This window comes from Dasypus novemcinctus, chromosome 2 (assembly GCF_030445035.2).
Source record: "Dasypus novemcinctus isolate mDasNov1 chromosome 2, mDasNov1.1.hap2, whole genome shotgun sequence".
In the NCBI taxonomy this organism is placed as follows: Eukaryota; Metazoa; Chordata; class Mammalia; order Cingulata; family Dasypodidae; genus Dasypus; species Dasypus novemcinctus.
The window spans coordinates 96,264,769-96,285,802 of record NC_080674.1 but is presented as its reverse complement, the minus strand read 5'-3'; the positions used below and the strand labels follow the sequence as shown (position 1 = coordinate 96,285,802).

The window sequence follows — 21,034 nt, the reverse complement described above, 5'->3', positions numbered from 1 at the left end:
AATCCGCTTCCCCATAATGCTTTAAAGTTAACAAAGTTTATTTATTTTCACAGGTGGCATTTGACCTGCATTGCACATTGTAGCTGATGTTCTCCACTTTTCTCCTCAAATCTCTTATCTTTACCTGCAAGAGGAGCCCCAGAGCCCATCCCTGTGGTAGCTACAATTCTATGGTATGATGCAGTACTTTTCCACTTATTCTTCCATCCTAGCAGCGGCTCTGTGTTAGATTTTAGCTGTTTGCTATTGCAAACAATTGTGTAGGACTGAAAGAGGATAGTAGTGGAATATGTCAGTAATATTGATGTTGTGATTTCTTTGAGATTGTTTACTGTGCTTTGTTATTCTTATACCTGTTCACAGAACCTCCAGATGTGCTTTGCTCTTTATAGGCACTCAACAATGCGACTTTTGTTTGAATTGGGTCTAGATGTTAACTGCTTTGTACTGATTTATTTATTTATTTTTGTAGGCAAGGGAGTAAAGATCGTACTGATTTTTAAAAGATTTATTTATTTATACCCCCCGATTTGTGCTCCTTTCATCTCTCTATATCTCTTTGCTGTGTGCTCTATGTGTCTGCTTGGCTTATTTTTAGGGGGTACCAGGAACCAAACCCCGCACTTCCCATGTGGCAGACAGGCACCCAAATGCTTGAGCCACATCTGCTTGCCCATACAGATTTTTTAAAAGTTTTCAATCTAATTTCTTATTCCTTTAAATAATAAATAATCACATTAAATTCATTTTATTTATAAACTCTGGCTTCCAGTAATGTTTAACTAGCTTCTGAACTTTTATGAGGGAGATTCAGGTGGTAACTGATAAAATTCCACAGCAGTGGAAATATTTTATTATAGAAACTCTGTCTCTATTAACCAGAATGAATGCTGTAGTATTCATTTTTTCTTCATAAAAAGTGGAATTATTTTTCAGAATTCTGGGAAATGTTAAAAGTAATTTTGGCTGTGGTCTTACTGCCTTTACTGCTATTGAGAATATTGCTAACATTAACAAAAATATTCTGTAATTTCTACAGTTATTACTACTGGTGATGAGGGATGCAAAGTTGGCATGCTTTCATGTTTTGAGCATTATCATTATATACTTCTGATTTTATACATCAGAAACAATATTTGTTTTAGTTAAGACAGCTGAAATCATTTTATGTTGGGAATGGAGCTCAGGCTTGGTTATTTGCATTTTTGGGTTACTGATATATAGAAGACAATGAATAATTTTATATATATGTATTATATAGTTTTGATACATTCTTGTGGCTTTTTATTTTAGTCCATCAGAGCATAGTGGCTTGGGACCAAAGACACAGTTTCACATCTGTATTGATAATTTTATTTTGTTATTTTCTGTGACCACTGTAACACTTACCTTGCAGATGTAAGCTATTGTTCACCAGGGAGCTTTGGCAAGAGAACTGGTTAGATCAGCAAGTTCATCTTCATTGTATAAAAACAACTTGAAGCTCATCTCTCTTGATGGTGAGTCAGTGTCATCATCGTAAGTGAAAGATCACATATTATTATTACTTTATGTTTACAGTATTATCAAACAACAATTTGGTTTTATGAGACAATATTGGGATGTTGAATTATATTGCATATTACTTGCGTCTAAAGGATAGCACAGAAATCAAACTAACAGTTAATAAAGAATGGACGTAGTTGTTTGGCATTTATGAATAAACCTAAAAGTAATTTTATTAGCATCTCTCTCTCATCCCCTTTCTTAGCTCTATATAATACATGCTAGCTCCCTTATAACTCATGACTCTTTTTTGAATAGATACTAGCTAGAACAGAATCACATATGTGGTATGCTTATTTTAAAATATATTACTGATTTCAGGAAATTTCAGGATAACAGTAGTCTCAATGTAAAAATTCTCTTCCATTCTCAAATAAATTATTTTGTTTATCAGCTAGTGGCCATTTTTAATGCTTGCCACAGACATGACATTCCAAAGATATAGTGGATAAAATTATTACAGGAGTCAGTAGTGTGTATCCATAGCAATTTGCAGTGCATGTCAGTATCATTTAATGTATATTTAGTAATCATAGCTTCATTTTACTGTACTAATTGCATTTGTGACGTGACCCAATTTTACCTAACCAAGAGATATGTCTAGATACATGAATATGTGTGCATGTGTGTGTGTATATACACATATGTGAGTTCATGTAAGTAACGATACAGTTACTGATGTTTTGGCCCGCTTCATTCTAGTTATTTTCACCCGAGTTATCTCCATTGCCAGGTTGTCAGAGTAAACTTTCTTTTACAATCTTGCTTTTCTAGTGTTCTGCCTTTTTTTTTGGTTTTCTCTTTCTTTTTGTGAACTATAAACACATCCCTGATGCTCAACTGAAGTCAAAAGAAAGACCTAACTTTGAGGAGAGGCTTCTTATACTGCAGGTACATGACATTACATGACTATAACCAGCCTTACTATTGTACTAAAGGTTTCTGAAAGAGGCCGTGAGGTTAAAAAACAAAACAAAACAAAACAAAACACACAGAACTATATTTGCAGAAAAGGTTTGATTGTACAATTTTCTTTTCCCCTAAAGAGTTCTCAGTATTTCTATAGTAAGACAGGTCTCTCCTTTCCCGTGCTTCCTAGGTAGTTGTTAGATATAATCTGATGCATTTTAAAAAATCTGTCATGAAACATTATTATTATTTTCCATGAAAACTTTAATAATTTGCCTCATTTATTATTATTGTTTTTATACCCAAATATTTTAAGTGGACCTAGACTTTGGAAATTTCTTATTAAAATGAAAGCCAATGAATTATTTTGTATATAAATTTGAGTTTTATTCATAACTGGAATCATTTCTGTTATAGGTATAATAAAAATAGCTTCATTTATTGAATAATTAATATTTGCTCATCTTTATGCTAAGTGCCTTCTGTATCTCATTATAGCTTCATAACAAACATCTGGGATAGGAATACTCACCCCAGATATATAGAAAAGGAAATTAAGACTCAGAGTTTAATTTGTTTGCATGAGGTCGGTGGCTGACCTGGGATCTGAATGCTCTGACTTCAGTGCTTCTGCTCAAAGCTTCTGCTTTTAAGTGCTGTGTTAAACTCCTTTTTATGTATGCAGCTGTACACTAGGCTGTTTCACTATTGATCCATAGTCTGGCTAGTTCAAAATAGGTTGAACTACTACTGATTGAGGATACCAAAATGTGTCTAGTCAAAACATTTGCTTTTGTAACTTTATGTGGATGTAACTTTTGACAGTCTGTCAGTGTATTTTTGTGTGTATATGTATATATAGTAAATAGAATTTTGGTAATGCTTCCTTGGAAAACTTGGTTGATGTATCTTGATTATCAGCTTCACTCTTCCTATAGTAGAAATGCTATTTAGCTCCCAAGTTTGCCAGTGATTGAGATTCTGGTTTTGGGAGATTATTTAAATATGAATATAGAACAGGTAAGCTAAAATGATGGTATTAGTTTTCTAACAGATAAATATAAAGTATTAGTTTGAACATTTTTCAGGAAAGCCGAATGCATAAATTATTTAGACATGGAAACCAATGATTCTGTAATTCTTATGCATGAAATCCTTCCGTGGTTTCTATTGTTTATAAAATAATAGACTGCGCTCTCTTTAATGCATATACAAGGTGTTTCACTATTGGGCCATTGCGACTGCTTCAGGCTTGCTTCTGGCAGCCTTCTCCTTTGTCATCCAAATACCATATATTAATATATTCTGTACATGTTAAACCCCAGTTAAACTGAATAGCTGGTAATCACAGTATAATTATAAGCTATTTTGCACTTTTGCCTTTATTCCTGATTTTCTTCCTAACCATTGTGATCTTTCCTCTTTGCTCCCCCTTAAGTACCACCTTTTCATCAAGATTTATCTTTCTTATCTCTGAAGCCTTTCCTTTTTTTAAAAAGATTTATTTATTTAATCCCCCCCCCACCTTGTCTGTTCTCTGTGTCTATTTGCTGCATCTTGTTTCTTTGTCCGCTTCTGTTGTCGTCAGCGGCACGGGAAGTGTGGGCGGCGCCATTCCTGGGCAGGCTGCACTTTCTTTCACGCTGGGCGGCTCTCCTTACGGGGGGCACTCCTTGCAGGTGGGACTTCCCTACGCGGGGGACACCCCTGCGTGGCAGGGCACTCCTTGCGCGCATCAGCACTGAGCATGGGCCAGCTCCACGCAGGTCAAGGAGGCCCGGGGTTTGAACCGCGGACCTCCCATGTGGTAGACGGACGCCCTAACCACTGGGCCAAGTCCGTTTTCCCTCTGAAGCCTTTCCTGATCACTGACCTCTATCGTTGAACTCTACCTTCTTTGAACCTTTCTAATACATAGATCTATTCTAAAATCTATAATATTTTATTGTGCTTATTTAATATGTTTCTTTCTTATTAGACTATAGATTTTAAGGGCAAATACAAGGCTGTTTGTCTAATTCATTTTTATATTTCTCAGTTTTTAGCACCATACCTGGCACATAGTAGGTGCTTAATAAGCATTTGTTGATGAATGAATGGTTAGCCTCTATAGGAATGAAAAATTACCCAAGCAGTTGTTGTGATAACCGCCATCCTTTTAGTGAATTTCAGGATGGGGTGCTGCTATTCTTTACAGGGAATGTTCAGTGTGGAAAATAATATCTTTCCTGGGAAGCGGATTTGGCTCAATGGATAGAGCATTTGCCTACGACATGGGAGGTTCAGAGTTCAAATCCAGGGCCTCCTGACCTGTGTGGTGAAGCTGGCCCACGTGCAGTGCTGATGTGTGCAAGGAGTGCCATGCCATACAGGGGTGTCCCCTGCATAGGGGACTCCCACGCACAAGGAGTGTGCCCCTTAAGGAGAGCTGCCCTGCGTGAAGAAAGTGCAGCCTGCCCAGGAGTGGGGCTGCACACAGAGAGCTGATGCAGCAAGATGATGCAACAAAAAGAGAAGCAGATGCTGGTGCTGCTGACAAGAATAGAAGCGGACACAGAAGAACACACAGCTAATGGACAGAGAGAGCAGACAACTGGGGTGGGGGTGGGGAAGAGGAGAGAAATAAATTAAAAAAAAACAAAACAAGCTTTTCTGAGACCCACCATAATCATACTTGCTTCTTGGAGTGTGTATTTTATAATGTATAATGGATGTCCAGAGTTTTATTGTCTTGAGTAACCAAACAATTATTAGAAATTTACTCACAAAATGTGTATAGCTGAGTTTTTTCGTAAATACTAGATTTCAGTAATGAGTATGATAAATCTTGACTTAAGGATTCTGTTGTACTTCCCTTAAGCAGAGTCACATGTACTCAAGTGTTATCATGAGTCTAAAGCTTTCTGCTTGAAAATTATGAAAAGTAAATCAAAGGATGATTCTATTTGTTATCATATAAAAAAGTTCCATTTACTTTAAAACTGTAATTCTTATGACATGCAATCCTGATTAAAATGCTTATAAGGGCCAGTATTATCAGCATGACAAATTCTTATATAGTTCAGGAGTTTTACATTTGGAAAAACACTCATTTATCATATTGCCCCTTCAGTAATATGCCAAACTTTAAGTTGGTTTTTCATCTCATCTATTTATAATTTAATAAGATTGTTAGGTAGAGGTCAGAGGTTTTTTGAACATTACATTAAGTTTGCTTAAAGTTTTAAATGAGAAAATATTATGTAGTGATTATATTAAAAGGAAGCTTAAGGCTTCTGATATTAATCAGACTCCATTGAATGACTTTAAATGTTTAAAAATATATAAAAACAACTTAAGAAAATGTATTGAATTAGAATTAGCTGTGCTGAAATAGCATATTCACTAAATAATTTAAGTGAAATGTTGGGGAGTGTTGAGTGGGTTGGAAGGAATGGAATTTTTCTTGCTCAACCTCTAAACCTAATACTTTGTTTGAAGACATTAACTACTCTGGTCGTGCAACTTGTGTATCCTTTAGCCTATCCTTTAGCCTATTAAATTTAAGTCAAAAACTTCTACTTCTAAGTAAATATGTGTAGTTTAATTTGTTGCTACTGAGAAATAGCGATCAAAAATGGCAATAAAAGTCACATAATGAAATAAGAATGCTAGAAAAATCCAGGGATTTTACTGTGGCCCATTAGTCATTCAATTTCTGGCAGGTTTCATGATTACAAATCACTTGATTGACTAACTAGACATTCTCAAAGTGAATTATGAATCAGGTTCATTTTTCCTGGTTGATAGTTGGCACATGCTGTAACTCTTTCACTTTGTGATATATCAAATTCTTGTAACAGTAATAAGAGATATAATCAACTCTTTATTTCAGGAAAAATAAATTGCCTTTTCAAAAAATGAAATGCAGTTGCTAACATTTTAACAGCACAGTGTAATTCCTTCCCTTGTGGCCCGGGGTGGAATCCACAATGATGACGTTATTTTTCAGATTAGAAAACAAAATCTTTAGGATGATTTTCTACTAGGCATAAAACTTCTATTGATATCAGTTCTGTAGGCTGCTGGGCAGTTGCCTGAACCTAGGTTGCAAAAACAGTTACATTTGCTTTCCCCGTTAGATAAAATATGCATGATGGAGGAATTGTGCATTTTTAACATTTTTCCTTTGAAAGAAATGTAGTTTTTCCTAAATACCTAGTTTGTAATGAGGTCATGATGTTGCCAGCTGAAAAATGTGAAGCATTTTAATGGTTATTAGTGGGGAGGATCTCTTTCTTGAGTAGGGAAAAGGGACCATAGTGACCTGAATCTTGATTTTTTCTGTTTGTAATACTGAATCCAGGGGGTCAACTCTGCTTTCAAGTGCGTTGTTCTTTTGTGACTTAATAAGAATTCTTCATGCATAATTACACTTGCAATTGAGTGGCAGAAAATTCTCTTAGTACAACAGCATTTTCTTTAATCCCATCCATGAAAGCAATTGAAAATAAAATGGGTGCTCTTTAATGTGATACATTAAAATCTGGGAATCTTGCACAAAATTTAGTCATTGCCTCAGTAAAGGTGAGCCCCCCTTGCTCAAAATTCTCATGCATGGGAATGTATGACATGCTTAACAGTGTTGTTATTACATATGAGAAAGTAATTCTGATGTCCCATGAAGGCAAAATTCATCAAATTTAATGGAAGTTTTGCATGTCTTAGGACATAGAATTTGGACTGCTGTACTTTCCCCTATGTAAAAGCAGAATAATTAGTACCTCACAATTCCAGAGCATTTTTACTTGCTTTCTTTGTTTTCCTTCATGAAATAAGGTTTATTCATATTAGAACTAAAAACTTTTATTGCTGTTTCATTGTCTTTAAAAAGAGTTAAAAAAGATATATTTTACAATAAATATTTGAAATAAATCTCTACTATATGACTTATGCTAATATGTAAAATAGTAATATGTAATTATACATAATTATATAAACATATTTATAGGTTTTTTTGTCTTAGTATTGGTCCTTTTTAAAATTGTCTAAAGTTCTTGAATTTATACATTGGATACCTTGAAATTTAATTTTTAATCCCTTAACATGATTAGTTATGCATTCAGTAATTCAAATTGTTATTAAACACCTTTTATGGGTTAAATTTTATTCTTGATTAGGCAGTGAATCATATACACATATTCAATTACTACATTCATTTAAAAATTATGAATAAAGTATTAATCCTCCAAAGATGTTTATAACAATATAAACCACCTGGTAGAATTTAAATTACGGAATTAGAAATGGAGAGGCAAAGGATAAATTTATTAATTATAGATAAAACCTATAACTTCGGTGGGTTCTGAGAAATGACCATTAGCTATACTGGGGCCATAAGACGTGGCCATTTTCCAGCCTGAGTTGGTGCTTCTTACTTCTAAGACATATCTGTACATTTGGAATCTAGAAGCATTGTTGTACTTCTTTAGGTATATTGAGGTACGCAGTGTATAGTAAAATGGGCTTTTGTTGCTGTGACCTGGCCAGAAGACTTTGGAATAAAAGAGGCCTGGGGAAAAGAGACAAAAAGTATTTTTTAGGCTACAGAAATTGACTGAATTATTATGATCAGTGGTAGATCAAATAGAATGGATTGCTGAATTGTCTCTATTTTGTGATGTACAGCCTGATGCTTAATTTCTTCCACTGAGCAATATAGCATTAGAACAGTCAAATGTGAGAGGGGTCCTAGAGATTATGGGAAATCTGAAAGAAAATATTCAAGAAGAAATTTCTGTGTTTTGTCTTTCTAGGTAAGTGTGTAAAGGGGTCAGGCTGTTCAGTATAAATAAAATCTACCAAAGATTTGTGTTCCACAATTTATACTTTAACCCTTGTCATTTACTCTCCCTCCCATTTTCTACTAAATGTACAGACAGTACACTTTGGATTTTTTAGCATGGTCCACGTGTCTTAAATATTTATAGCATCTCTCAATATCAACATTACATTGGTATTCCTATTCTAATTTTGTAGGTTAAAACTGACGTTTTCTATATTGGTGATATAAAGTGGGTTTTATAATATTATGTGGTATATTCAATTAATATTTATAGCCCTTTTGAATATTTCTTGTTAAATCCTTCTTTGGCCTGGTAAAAGAATACCAGGGCCTTGGTATTCTTAGATACTGGGCCTTGTATTGAAGTTGGGACGTTGTATGTGGGAAGCTAGTGCTCAATCACTGAGCTACATTGGCTTCCTGGAGTTGGTTTTTCAGTTTGTTTCCTTGTTGTTTGTTTTGTTTTTAGAAGTACAGGGAATCAAACCTGGGACTTCATATGTGTGAAGCAGGTGCTCAACTGCTTGAGCTACAGCTACTCCCCTGATGAGCTCTTTATTTCTCTTGTTTAGGCACATACTAAAATTTTGAACTACAGATTCATAGATATGGAGTATACAATTATGATAGTTTACTTTTATTATATTAACACTAATATAATTGCATTCTCTATGATATTAAGCATCTTTGCTTGAATTATAGATAATCTGTAAACTAAATCATTCTTCTAGAACCTTGTTTTAATTGGATTCCATGATATTTGGTTTCAATTCTGAGAAATCTGCATTATTATGCAAAAAGATTCAAGGGTCATTGATGTTAGAAGTGATAGATGCTATTTGGAATCAGTAATTTAAAACTAAAGGTCTATGGGAAGCAGACTTGGCCCAGTGGTTAGGGCGTCCATCTACCACAAGGGAGGTCTGCGGTTCAAACCCTGGGCCTCCTTGACCCATGTGGAGCTGGCCCATGCACAGTGCTGATGCGTGCAAGGAGTGCCCTGCCACTCGGGTGTCCTCTGGGTAGAGGAGCTCCATGTGCAAGGGGTGCGCCCTGTAAGGAGAGCCGCCCAGTGCGAAAGAAAGTGCAGCCTGCCTAAGAATGGCACTGCCCACATGGAGAAATGACACAACAAGATGATGCAACAAAAAGAAACACAGATTCCTGTGCCGCTGACAACAACAGAAGCAGACAGAGAAGATGCAGCAAACAGACACAGAGAACAGACAACTGGGGTGGGGGGGGGGAGGGGAGAGGGAGAGAGAAATAAATAAGTAAATAAATAAATAAATCTTAAAAAAAATAAAACTAAAGGTCTAAAGGAACATATAATAGCATTTGATGCTTTAAAAAAAAAATCAGTTGATACATATTAATAAAGCTTGCAGTCTATCCAAAGTATACAATCAGTTGTATTTGGTATAACCACATAGTTGTGCATTCATCACTTCAATCATCATTAGAGCTTTTTTTTTAAGGTTTTTTTTTTTTAACGATTTATTTATTTCTCTCCCCCCAGTTGTCTGCTCTCTGTGTCCATTCACTGTGTGTTCTTCTGTGCCCATTTGTATTCTTGTCAGTGGCACCTGGAATCTGTGTCTCTTTTTGTTGTGTCATCTCTCTGTACCTGGGCAGGTTGCACTTTTTTTTTTTGCACTGGGTGGCTCTCTGTACGGGGCACACTCCTTGAGCATGGGGCTCCCCCATGCGGGGGACACCCCTGTGTGGCACGGCACTCCTTGAATTCATGAGCACTGGAGGCCCGGGGTTTGAACTGCGGACCTCCCATGTGATAGGTGGACACCCTGTCCATTGGGCCAAGTCTGCTTCCCTCCATCATTCCTTATTTCTTTGTCATGTCCTCTTTTATTTTTGTAGCACACTTTGCATGTTTTAAAATGTTAAGTCAGGGATTTACTCCCTGTGATATCTGTTTCTTGTTTTGTAACCAGCTGGTGATAAGACAGGTTTTCTTGAGCTTCAGCCCTTCTATCAGGACTGTCTGTGCAAGGTGAATGCAGTGTGCAGGGTTTTCCTGTCTTTCTGGACTTCTTGTCTTATCCTCGGCTTTTGCTTGTTAATTGTTTCGGTGTTTCCCCTGTTTAAAGGGTTTGGTTGTGGCTGTTTTCTAGGAGACAGACCTCCCTCTGCCTGGTATCTGAAGCCTGCCAGCCTCTGTGCCAGACTTTCCATCAAAATTGTTTTTTTATACTATTTTTGTTCTTTCACACTGCTTTTTCTTGGTGGGCAAATTTTGGAAGGAGGGCCACCCCAGAAAGGATTTTCTCAAGTCAGTCTTTCCCAGAGAAAACAGGGCCAGGGACCCATGAAGAGGACTCAGACTGGCTCCAAAATGCCCTGTGAAGGGGGTCAGGAAGGGTGCCAAAACTTCTCTGGTGGCTCCCCACAGCTCAGCTTTCCTGGCCTGCCCAACAAATGCAGCCCTTGAGCTAACTGTACCCTGCAGTACTGAGAAAGCGCTGTGTCTTTCAATCTCTGCCGCCTCTGCCTCAGTCCTGGGAGTGTTGAAACAGTGGCTGCTGCAGCCTTTGTCCAGGGTGAGTTGAAACAATAGCTGCCCTCAGAGCTGGGATCCAGCTATCTGAACTCTAAAGGAAAGCTGAAAGCTGTGAGCAGCAATTGACCCTGCCCACTCCTGTTCTTGGGAAAGAATATTTTTACGTCCCTTTCTGCCACCAACAGCTAGCCAGGGACTGGACCCTGCAGTGGCATGCCAAGAGAGTAGGGAATCACTGCCTGTAGCTGCTGCATGGAGAGAGTAGTTTATAGTTCTTTACCGTAATTTGTCAGTTGCTTTCTCCAACTCCTCCCTGGATGTTATATGGTTTTCTTGTGGTCTCTGGAGTTTCAAAATAGTTGTTTCAGACAGTTCCTGCCTGTTTAGTAGTTGTTTTGGTGGAAGGATTGAGTCCTGGAGCCCTCTTCTCTGCCACATTCCCCAGAAGTTCCCAATATATCACATTTTCCTTCGTGAAACTTTGTTTTGAAATAGTTTCAATCTTATAGGGTAGTTGAAAAAATAATACAAAATTCATGCATAGAACGCCAACATACCCCCTGGCCCAGATACCCAGGTCCACCAACTTTGACATTTTGCCACATTTGCCATATCTAACATTTTCTTTCCCCTCCCCACTTCCTCTTCCCTCCCCTACCTTCCTGTCCTATCTTATCTATAAATCTATGTCTCTTTGTATTTTCTAAATATTTGAGAGTAGGTTGGTAGGTTGCATACATCATGCTCCTTGAACACATACTATTTCATTTTACATTGCCTAAGAACAAGGCTTTTCACTTACATAAGCACCTTAAGTATGATTATATGATTACCAAGTTCAAGAAATTTAACATAGATAAAAAGCTTATAGTCTATATTCCAGGATATTCATATGTCCCAATAATGTCCTTTTGACCATTTAATTTTTCTTGCCTCTTTGATTGCTCTTTTTAATTGTGGAGACATATTTACAGCATAAACATTTCTGTCTCAGCCACTGCCAAGCATTATTCAGTGGAATTAATCATATTCATAGTATTGTGCTAACCTTACTACCATCCATTATCAGAACTTTTCCATCACCCATATAGAAGCCCTTTATCCTTTATGTATTAACTCCCCATTTCCCCTCCTCCCTGCCTCTGGTATCCTGTTACCTATTTTCTATGAGTGTGCATATTCTAGCTATTTAATATAAGTAGAATTATACAATATTTATCTCTTTGGGTCTGACTTTGTGGTGGCGTGGAGTTATACATCCAAGGAAAACATGGTCTTAACCCATTCCTGTGGGTGTGAACCTACTGTAAATAGAACCTTTTGATGAAGTTACTTCACTTAAGGTATGGCCCAAATGAATTAGGATGGGTCCTTTTTTTTTTTTTTTTAAGATTTATTTATTTCTTCCCCGCCCCCCCCCCCCCCCCAGTTGTCTGTTCTCTGTGTCTATTTGCTGTGTGTTCTTCTTTGTCCGCTTCTGTTATTGTCAGCGGCCTGGGAATCTGTGTTTCTTTTTGTTGTGTCATCTTGTTGTGTCAGCTCTCTGTGTGTGTGGTGCCATTCCTGGGCAGGCTGAACTTTATTTTGTGCTGGGTGGCTCTCCTTATGGGGCGCACTCCTTGCGCGTGGGTCTCCCCTATGCAGGGACACCCCTGCTTTGCAGGACACTCCTTGCGTGCATCAGCACTGTACATGGGCCAGCTCCACATGGGTCAGGGAGGCCCGGGGTTTGAACCGCAGACCTCCCTTGTGGTAGACGGATGCCCTAACCACTGGGCCAAGTCTGCTTCCCAGGATGGGTCTTAATCATGTAATTGGAGGCCTTATGGAGAAGGTCACAAGGGGAGAAGCCACAGGAGAAGCAAGCAGCTATAAGTCAGCAGATAAGATAGGAATTACAGAGATTTCTGGCCAGCCAGAAGATACTGACTGACCTTGGGAGGAAGCAAGACTTCTGGCCTTGGAAATCATGAGCCAATAAATTCCTGTTATTAAGCCAACTCATTGTATGGTATTTGTTTTAGCAGCCAGAAAACTAAAACAGAATTATTTCAGTCAACATCAAGTCTTTAGGGTTCCTCTATGTCATGGCATGTATCAGAATTTCATTCTTTTTTTTAAGGTTGTGTAATATCCATTGCATGTGTATACCATAGTTTGTTTATCCATTCATGTTGATTGACATTTGAGTTGCTTCCACCTTTCAACTGTTGTGAAAGGTCCTGCTATGAGCATTGGTATACAAATATCTGTTCAAGTCCTTTAAATTCTTTTGGGTATATACCTAGAAGTGGGATTGCTGGATCATATGGTAGTTCTATGTTTAGCTTTTTGATGAACCTCCAAACTGTTTTCCAGCAACAGTGTATGAAGGTTCTTGTTTCTTTGCATCCTCATCAGCACTTATTTTTTTCTGCTCTTTCAGTAATAGCTATTTTTGTGAGTATGAGGTGGTATCTCATTGTGGGTTTGATTTGCATCCCCTAGTGGCCAGTGATATTGAGCATCTTTTCATGAGCTTATTGGCCAATTGTATATCTTCCTTGGAGAATTGTCTGTTCAAATCCTTTGCTTCTTTTTTCCTCAGGTTGTTTGTCTTTTGGTTGTTGAGTTGTAGGAGTTCTTTATTCTTGATATCAAACTGTTATTAGACATATGGTTTCCAAGTGTTTTTTCTCATACTGTTGGTTTTCTTTTTTACTTTCTTGGTAAATCATAGTGTCCTTAGCTGTACAAAAGTTTTAAATTTTGATGATGTCCAATTTATCTATTTTTTCTTTGTTGCTCATGCTTTTGGCATAAAGTCTAAGAATTATTGCCTAATAAAAGGTCCTGAAGACATTTCTGTGTTTTCTTCTAAGAGTTTTATAATTTTAGCTCTTAATTGTAGGGTGTTAATCCATTTTGAGTTAATTTTTGTATATCATGGGTACAGTTTCTTTTGCATGTTGATATCCATTTTTCCCAGAACCATTTTTTTAAAGGTTTATTTTATTTCTCCCCACTTGCTCCATTTTCTGCTCTCTCTGTCCATTTGCTGTGTGTTCCGTTGTGTCTGCTTCTGTGTCTGCTTGTATTCTCATTAGGTGGCTCTGGGAACCGATACTGGGGCCTTCTGGAGTGGGAGAGAGGCCATCATTTTCTTGCACCACCTCAGTTCCCTGGTCTATTGCATCTCTTTTTGCCTTTCCTCTGTGTCTTTTTTTGTTGCATCATTTTGCTGTGTTAGTTATCCATGTGGGCCAGCACTCCTGCATGGAACACCACTCCGACATGGGACAGCACTCCTGTGCAGGGCAGCACTCCATGCAGGCCAGCACTCTGTGTGGGCCATCTTACCACACGGGCTAGTTTACCTTCACCAGGAAGCCCTGGGTGATGAACCATGGACCTCCTGTATGGTAGACAGGAGCCCAATTGCTTGAGCCGTATCTGCTTTCCCAGCACCATTTTTTTAAGAGACCATTCTTTCCCCATTGAGTGAACTTGGCACCTTGGCAGAAATCAGATAAGTCATAGAGTGTGGGTAATTTAATTATATTTTGAATAGAGTAAGGGAATTAGGAAAATACATCCTAAAAATAAGGCCATTGAATAATAAAGGATCCTTTGAAATATGATCACTCACCAATTTATTCATTCTTAAAATCCATTTTCCATATTAAAAATAATCTGGCTACATTTGTATACTCCTTAATAATTTGTGGGAGTTGACTAGTTAATTTACTAGGAAGCACCAACATTATAGTAGCAGCCTTAAGGGGAATAGATGTGGCACTAGCAGTTGAGCACCTGCTTCCCACATGGGAGGTCCTGGGTTTGGTTCCTAGTGCCTCGTAAAAATAAAAAAGAAATGAACAACAAGTAAACAAGGAAACCAACTCAGAGGAGCTGATGTGACTTAGTGGTTGGTTGCTAGCTTCCCACATCAGAAGTCCTGGGTTCAATCCCCAGCCCCCACACTTAAAAAAAATGCTGGAGATAATGGATTTAATCAAGTAATTTCCTCAGGAGAGTAGTGTAAGGTGAAGTTGTGACTACCCAAGGTCAGATAACTGGATATGTCCTGCTAAGCTGTTCCTGTAGAATTAATAGGATGTTTGTAAACAGGGTGGCTAAGTATTCTTGCACAAGATTTCAAGTTCAAAAGCGTGACCAGTGGGTAAGGGGTCAGGGGTTAAAGGTAATAAGCCATTTTAGGCCCGTTCTTTTGTGGAGCCTTTGGCTGCTGTTGAGATGAGGTCTTGGAAATAGTTCAAACACAGGCCTTCTGCCAACAGACTACTGAGAGTTGGCTCAGGCAGGGCTCTATTACAAAAATCCTCTCTTTTTCTTTCTTTTTCATATGTCCTATTGTCTAAAACTTACAAACAGTGAAGGAATTTTATAAAAAGTAAGTATATAAATTAATCAGATAATTTCATGTTGTACATAAAATAAATTTAGAATGGCTTTTATTTTTAGGGACAGAGGCCAAAATGGAATTTATTAAGATAAATACTTGTAAAATTGATTGTAAAGTACATTTTAGAAAAAGAATCAATATCTTAGAATAAGCAAAGATTAAAAATATTGGCAAAGGTCAAAATGTATGAAGTAAGTAGTGTCTTTATAGTTAAAACATTGAATGTTAATGGCTTGAACTCCCCAATCAAAAGACACAGACTGATAGAATGGATTAAAAAATATGAGCCATCTATTTGTTGTCTATAAGAGACTCACTTCAGATGTAAGGACACAACCAGGTTAAAAGTGAAATGTTGGAAAAAGATATTCCATTCAAATAGTAACCAAAAAGAGCTGGAGTAGCAATACTAATATGGGACAAAATAGATTTTAAATGCAAAACTATCATAATGGATGAAGAAGGGCATTATATATTAATAAAAGGGGCAATTCAACAAGAAGAAATAACTCTTACAAATATTTATGCACCTAACCTCAGTGCCCCAAGATACATGAGGCACACACTGGCAAAACCGAAGGGGGAAATAGCAGTAATAGTTGGAGACTTCAATACACCATGTTCAGTACTGGATAGAACATCTCGACAGAGAATAAATAAAGAGACAGAGAACTTGAATAATATGATAAGTGAACTAGACCTAACAGACATCTATAGAGCATTGTACCCCAAAACAGCTGGATATATATTCTTTTCAAGCACTCATGGATCCTTCTCCAGGATAGACCATAGGTTGAGTCACAAGACAACTCTCAATAAATTTAGAAAGATTGAAATTATACAAAACACTTACTGTGATCTTAATAGAATGAAGGTGGAAATCAGTAATGGACAGAAAAAGGGAAAACTCATAAATATATGGAGATTAAACCACACATTCTTAAATAACCAGCGGGTCAAAGAAGAAATGGCAAGAGCATTCAGCAAAGATCTTGAGATGAATGAAAATGAGAACACAACTTATCAAAACCTATGGAACACTGCAAAGGCAGTGCTGAGAGGGAAATTTATAGCCCTCAGTGCTTACATTACAAAAGAAGAAAGAACTGAAATTGATGATATAACTGCACACTTGGAAGAACTAGAAAAAGAACAGCGAACTAATCCCAAACCAAGCTGAAGGAAAGAAAATAGTAAAGATCAGTGCAGAAATCAATGAAATAGAGAACAAAACCCCCATAAAACAATAGAATCAACAAAACCGGAAGTTGATTTTTTCAGAAGATCAACAAAATTGACAAACCCTTAATTAACTATACTGACAAAAAAAGAGAGAAAACACAAAATCAGAAACGAGAGGGGGGACGCAGCAGTTTGGTATTATTTATGAATTCCAAAAATAGATATTGGATTAAGTTTGTAAACTGTCCTATTTGCACATTAGATTATATTGAGTTCAGAGGTTCCACTTTTATTTGATTAAATAATGATTAAGGCTTTGATTGGGTCACGTCAGTAGGATGTGAAAACTACATGGCAGAGCAGAGGAATTAGTTGGAGTTGTGATGCTGGAAATTTGACCTGGAGCCTGGGAAGTAAACACACAGGAGAACACATAGGAATAGAGACAGCTCCACAGACGTGGCAGAGGCTCCAGGAAGAGAGATGAGTCATTTGCTTGGGGAGAGAGACAAGCCTGGAGAGCCTGCCTGATAGCCTATAGTTGATATTGAAAGAAGCTGGAACTGTGGAGCCTTAAGAGGAAGAGGCTGAATGTTAGCAGCCATCTTGCTCCAACAGATGAGAGAAGTAACTTATGCTTTATGGCCTGGTGACTGTAAGCTTCTACCCCAAATAAATACCCTTTATAAAAACAACCAATTTCTGGTATTTTGCATCAGCACCCCTTTGGCTGACTAATGCAGGGGACATTACCACTGACCCCATAGAAATAAGAGAGATCATAAGAGGATACTGTGAGCAACTATATGCCAAAATACTAGAAAATGTAGACGAGATGGACAAATTCATGGAAACACATGAACCTCCTACACTGACTTTAGAAGAAATAGAAGACTCAACAAATCAAAAGTGAATAGATTGAAACAGTCATCAAAATACTCCAAAGGATGAAAAGACTAGGACCAGATGACTTCACAGATGAATTCTACCATTCTACCAATCATTCGAAGATGAACTAATGCTGATCTTGCTCAAGCTCTTCCAAAAAATTGAACAGGAAAGAATTCTACCAAACTCATTCTATGAAACCAACGTTACCCTAACACCAAAACCAGATAAAGATACTATGAAAAAAGAAAATTGTGGACAAATATATCTAGTGAATATAGATGTAAAAATCCTCAACAAATACTTGCAAACAGAATCCAAAAGCACATTAAAAGAATTATACACCACAGTCAAGTGGGTTTTATTCCAGGTGTGCAGGGTGATTCAACACAAGAAAATCAATTGGTGTAATAAACCACATTGATAAACTGAAGAAGAAAAATCATATGATCCTCTCTGTTGATGCAGAATAGTTATTTGACAAAATACAGCACCCTTTCTTGATAAAAACATTCCAAAAGATAGGGATAGAAGGAAGCTTTCTCAATAAGGGAAAGTACGTATATGAAAAATCTACAGCTAGCATTGTACTTAATGATGAAAGACCGAAAGCTTTCCCACTGAGATCAGGAACAAGACAAGGAGGCCCACTGTCACCATTATTATTCAATATTATGTGAGAAGTTCTAGCTAGAGCAATTAGGCTAGACAAAGAAATACAAGGCACCCAAATAGTAAAGGAAGAAGTAAAACTTTATTCACTGATGACAGGATCCTATATCTAGAAAATCTTGAAAAATCCCCAACAAAGTGGCTAGAATTATAAACAAGTTCACAAAGTGATGGGATACAAGGTTAATAACACAAAAATCAATAGTGTTACTATACACTACTGATGCACAATCTGAGGAGGAAATCAGAAAAAAAATCCATATGTAATAGTGAATAAAACAGTAAAATATTTAGGAATAAACTTAATCAAGGATATAAAGTACCTGTATTCAGAAAACTATAAAACATTGCTAAAAGAAACCAAAGAAGACTTAAATAAATGGAAGGATATTCTGTGTTCCTGGATTGTAAAACTAAATGTCCTTAAGATGCCAATTCTACCAAAACTGATTTACAGATTCAATGCAATCCCAAACAAAATCCCAACAGCCTTTTTTGCAGAAATAAAAAAGCCAATAATTAAATTTATTTGGAAGGGTAAGGACCCCGAATAACCAAAAATACCTTAAGAAAGAACAAAGTTGGAGGACTACTGCTTTGACTTTAAAGCATATTACTTAGTTACAGTTGGTAAAAACAGCATGGTACTGGCATAAGGACAGACTGATTGACCAGTGGAACTGAATTGAGAACTCAGAAATTGACCCTCACATCTATAGTCAAGTGATTTTTGATAAGGCTGTTAAGCCCACCCAACCGGGCCAGAATCGTCTATTTAACAAATGGTGCTGAGATGGGAAGTGGAGTGGCTCAAGTGATTGGGCTCCTGTCTACCGTATAGGAGGTCCAGGGTTTGATTCCCAGGGCCTCCTGGTGAAGGCAAGCTGGCCCACCTGGTGAGCTGGTCCAACCACAGGGCTGGCCCACATGGAGTGCTGGCCTGCTCAGGGATGCTGGCCTGAATGGAGAGCTGGTGCAGCAAGATGATGCAACAAAAAGAGACACAGAAGAGAGACAAGAGATGCAGCAGACCAGGGAGCTGAGGTGGTGCAAATGATTGAGTGCCTCTCTCTTACTCCAGAAGGTCCCAGAATTGGTTCCCAGTTCTGCTGAAAGAGAAGACAAGCAGACACAGAAGAACACACAGTGAGTGCAAACAACTTGGGGGGGCGGGGCTGGGAGGAGAAATAATAAAAATTAAATTAAAAAAAAATGGTACTGGGAGAACTGGATAGCCATATCCAAAAGAAAGAAAGAGGAACCCTATCTCATACCTAATACAAAAATTAGCTCAAAACTATAATGAGATATAATTTCATACCTATTAGATTGGCCACTATTAAAAAGTCAAAAAAGTGTAAATGTTGGAGAGGATGTGGAGAGACAGGAGTGCTTATTCACTGTTGGTAGGAATGTAGAATGGTACATAGCCACTGTGGAGGACAGTCTGGCCGTTCTTAAGGAAGTTGAATATAAACTTGCTATGGGACCTGGCAGTACCATTGCTAGGTATGTATCTAGAAGAACTGAGAGCAGTGACACGAATAGATATCTGCACACCAATGTTCATAGTAGCATTATTCACAATAGCCACAAGTTGGAAACAACCCAGGCGTCCATCAACTGATGAATGGATAAACAAATTGTGGAGAAAACACATGATGAAATATTATGCAGTGTTAAGAAGAAATGAAGTTGTGAAGCATATGACAACATGGATGAACCTGGACAACATTATGTTGAATGAAGCAAGTCGGACACAAAAGGACAAATACTGTATGAATGTCCTATTATGAACTAAATATATTATGTGAAATATAAGTAAGTGAAACATGAATATTGGTAGAATTGCATTTGTCAGACCTTTTTCTTTGAAGCTGAACAAATGTAAGTTAATACTACACAATGTTGATATCAGACAAAAAAAAATACTAAGTGAAGGAGACCCGATAGAGTACTACATATTGTATGATTCTATTTATATAAAATGTAAATATGAATGTAAATATAAATAAATTCACAAAGATGAAAGGAGATTAGTTTTATGTAAGTATGAGGAAGGAATGCTAAGAGTTTGGAGTCTTTCTTTTTGGAGTAATGAAATTGTTCTAAAATTTTTAAGTTCATGAATGTACAGCATTGTAATTATACTGAAAGCCATTGATTATACATTTTGGATAGAATAGCAAGAAACAGCAGCTATATACAGTGGGGGAAGCATAGAGAGATTAAGAGGTAAGAAATTTTCTTTGTATTTTTATTATTGTTATTATTGAAATCATGAAAATGCCCTAATAATGATTGATGTAATGAATGCATGACTATGTGATTATACCAAATACTATTGATTTTTCCCCTTGGATGATACATATGCTTTCTTAATATGTATTAATAAAATTGATTAAAAAATATTGGTGGAAAAATTGGGAGCAATTGTAGGCTTTTTAAGAGGCAGAATATCTCTGTTCCACTTAAGCCACCAGAGGCAGTCTAATTTAAACAGTTCAGTGAGATATTGTAATTAGTGGACTCATATGTTATGATATGTTATACTATTGAGTAATAAGATTTGGTGTGTATTATGAAGAAAAAAGGTATAATTAGGCTTCCTCAAAATTTCTTGTCTTCCTACAGATTTTTTGCTGTTATTTCTGTTACTTAGAATAGGAATTCATTCCAGGAGTGTATAAAATTTGAAGTAAATGTTAGATTTAGCTTCTCTAACCCCAGAGCTTGGCTTTAAAGAGCCTTCTTCGGTTCCATGGCGATCATATTTGTTTGCCTTACTTGTTTATTTTCTCTCTCCTGTTTGTACTCTACTACAGCATTATAACTTTTACCTTGGTCAATTTTGGTATATTTTTATCCCTGGATTTGAAATACTTTGTTAATAAAAATTTCAGGTACTTGAAATTGTGAAAGTTTAAAAGGATGAAGAGAGGGACAGTGAATAGAGGACAAAATGGCCCTCCTCAAACATAAAACGTGAACCATAAGCTATTTTTTAAAAAAAGATTTATTATATTTATTTATTTCTCCCCACCCCCTCATTGTTTGGATCATAAAATGTATGTGTTCATTATTTTGCAAG

At 37.1% G+C, this 21,034-nt stretch overlaps 1 long non-coding RNA gene across 17 annotated transcripts in view; it reads left to right on the top strand.

Moving 5' to 3' along the window:
* LOC105747308 (uncharacterized) overlaps positions 1 to 21,034 on the top strand; it is a 232,195-nt gene that overhangs the window by 23,800 nt on the left and 187,361 nt on the right. For all 17 annotated transcript variants that reach the window (XR_009180549.2, XR_009180548.2, XR_009180550.2 and 14 more), the window contains 2 exons: positions 54 to 173; positions 1,397 to 1,499. This is a non-coding gene — a long non-coding RNA (uncharacterized lncRNA). The remainder of the gene's footprint in view (positions 1 to 53; positions 174 to 1,396; positions 1,500 to 21,034) is intronic.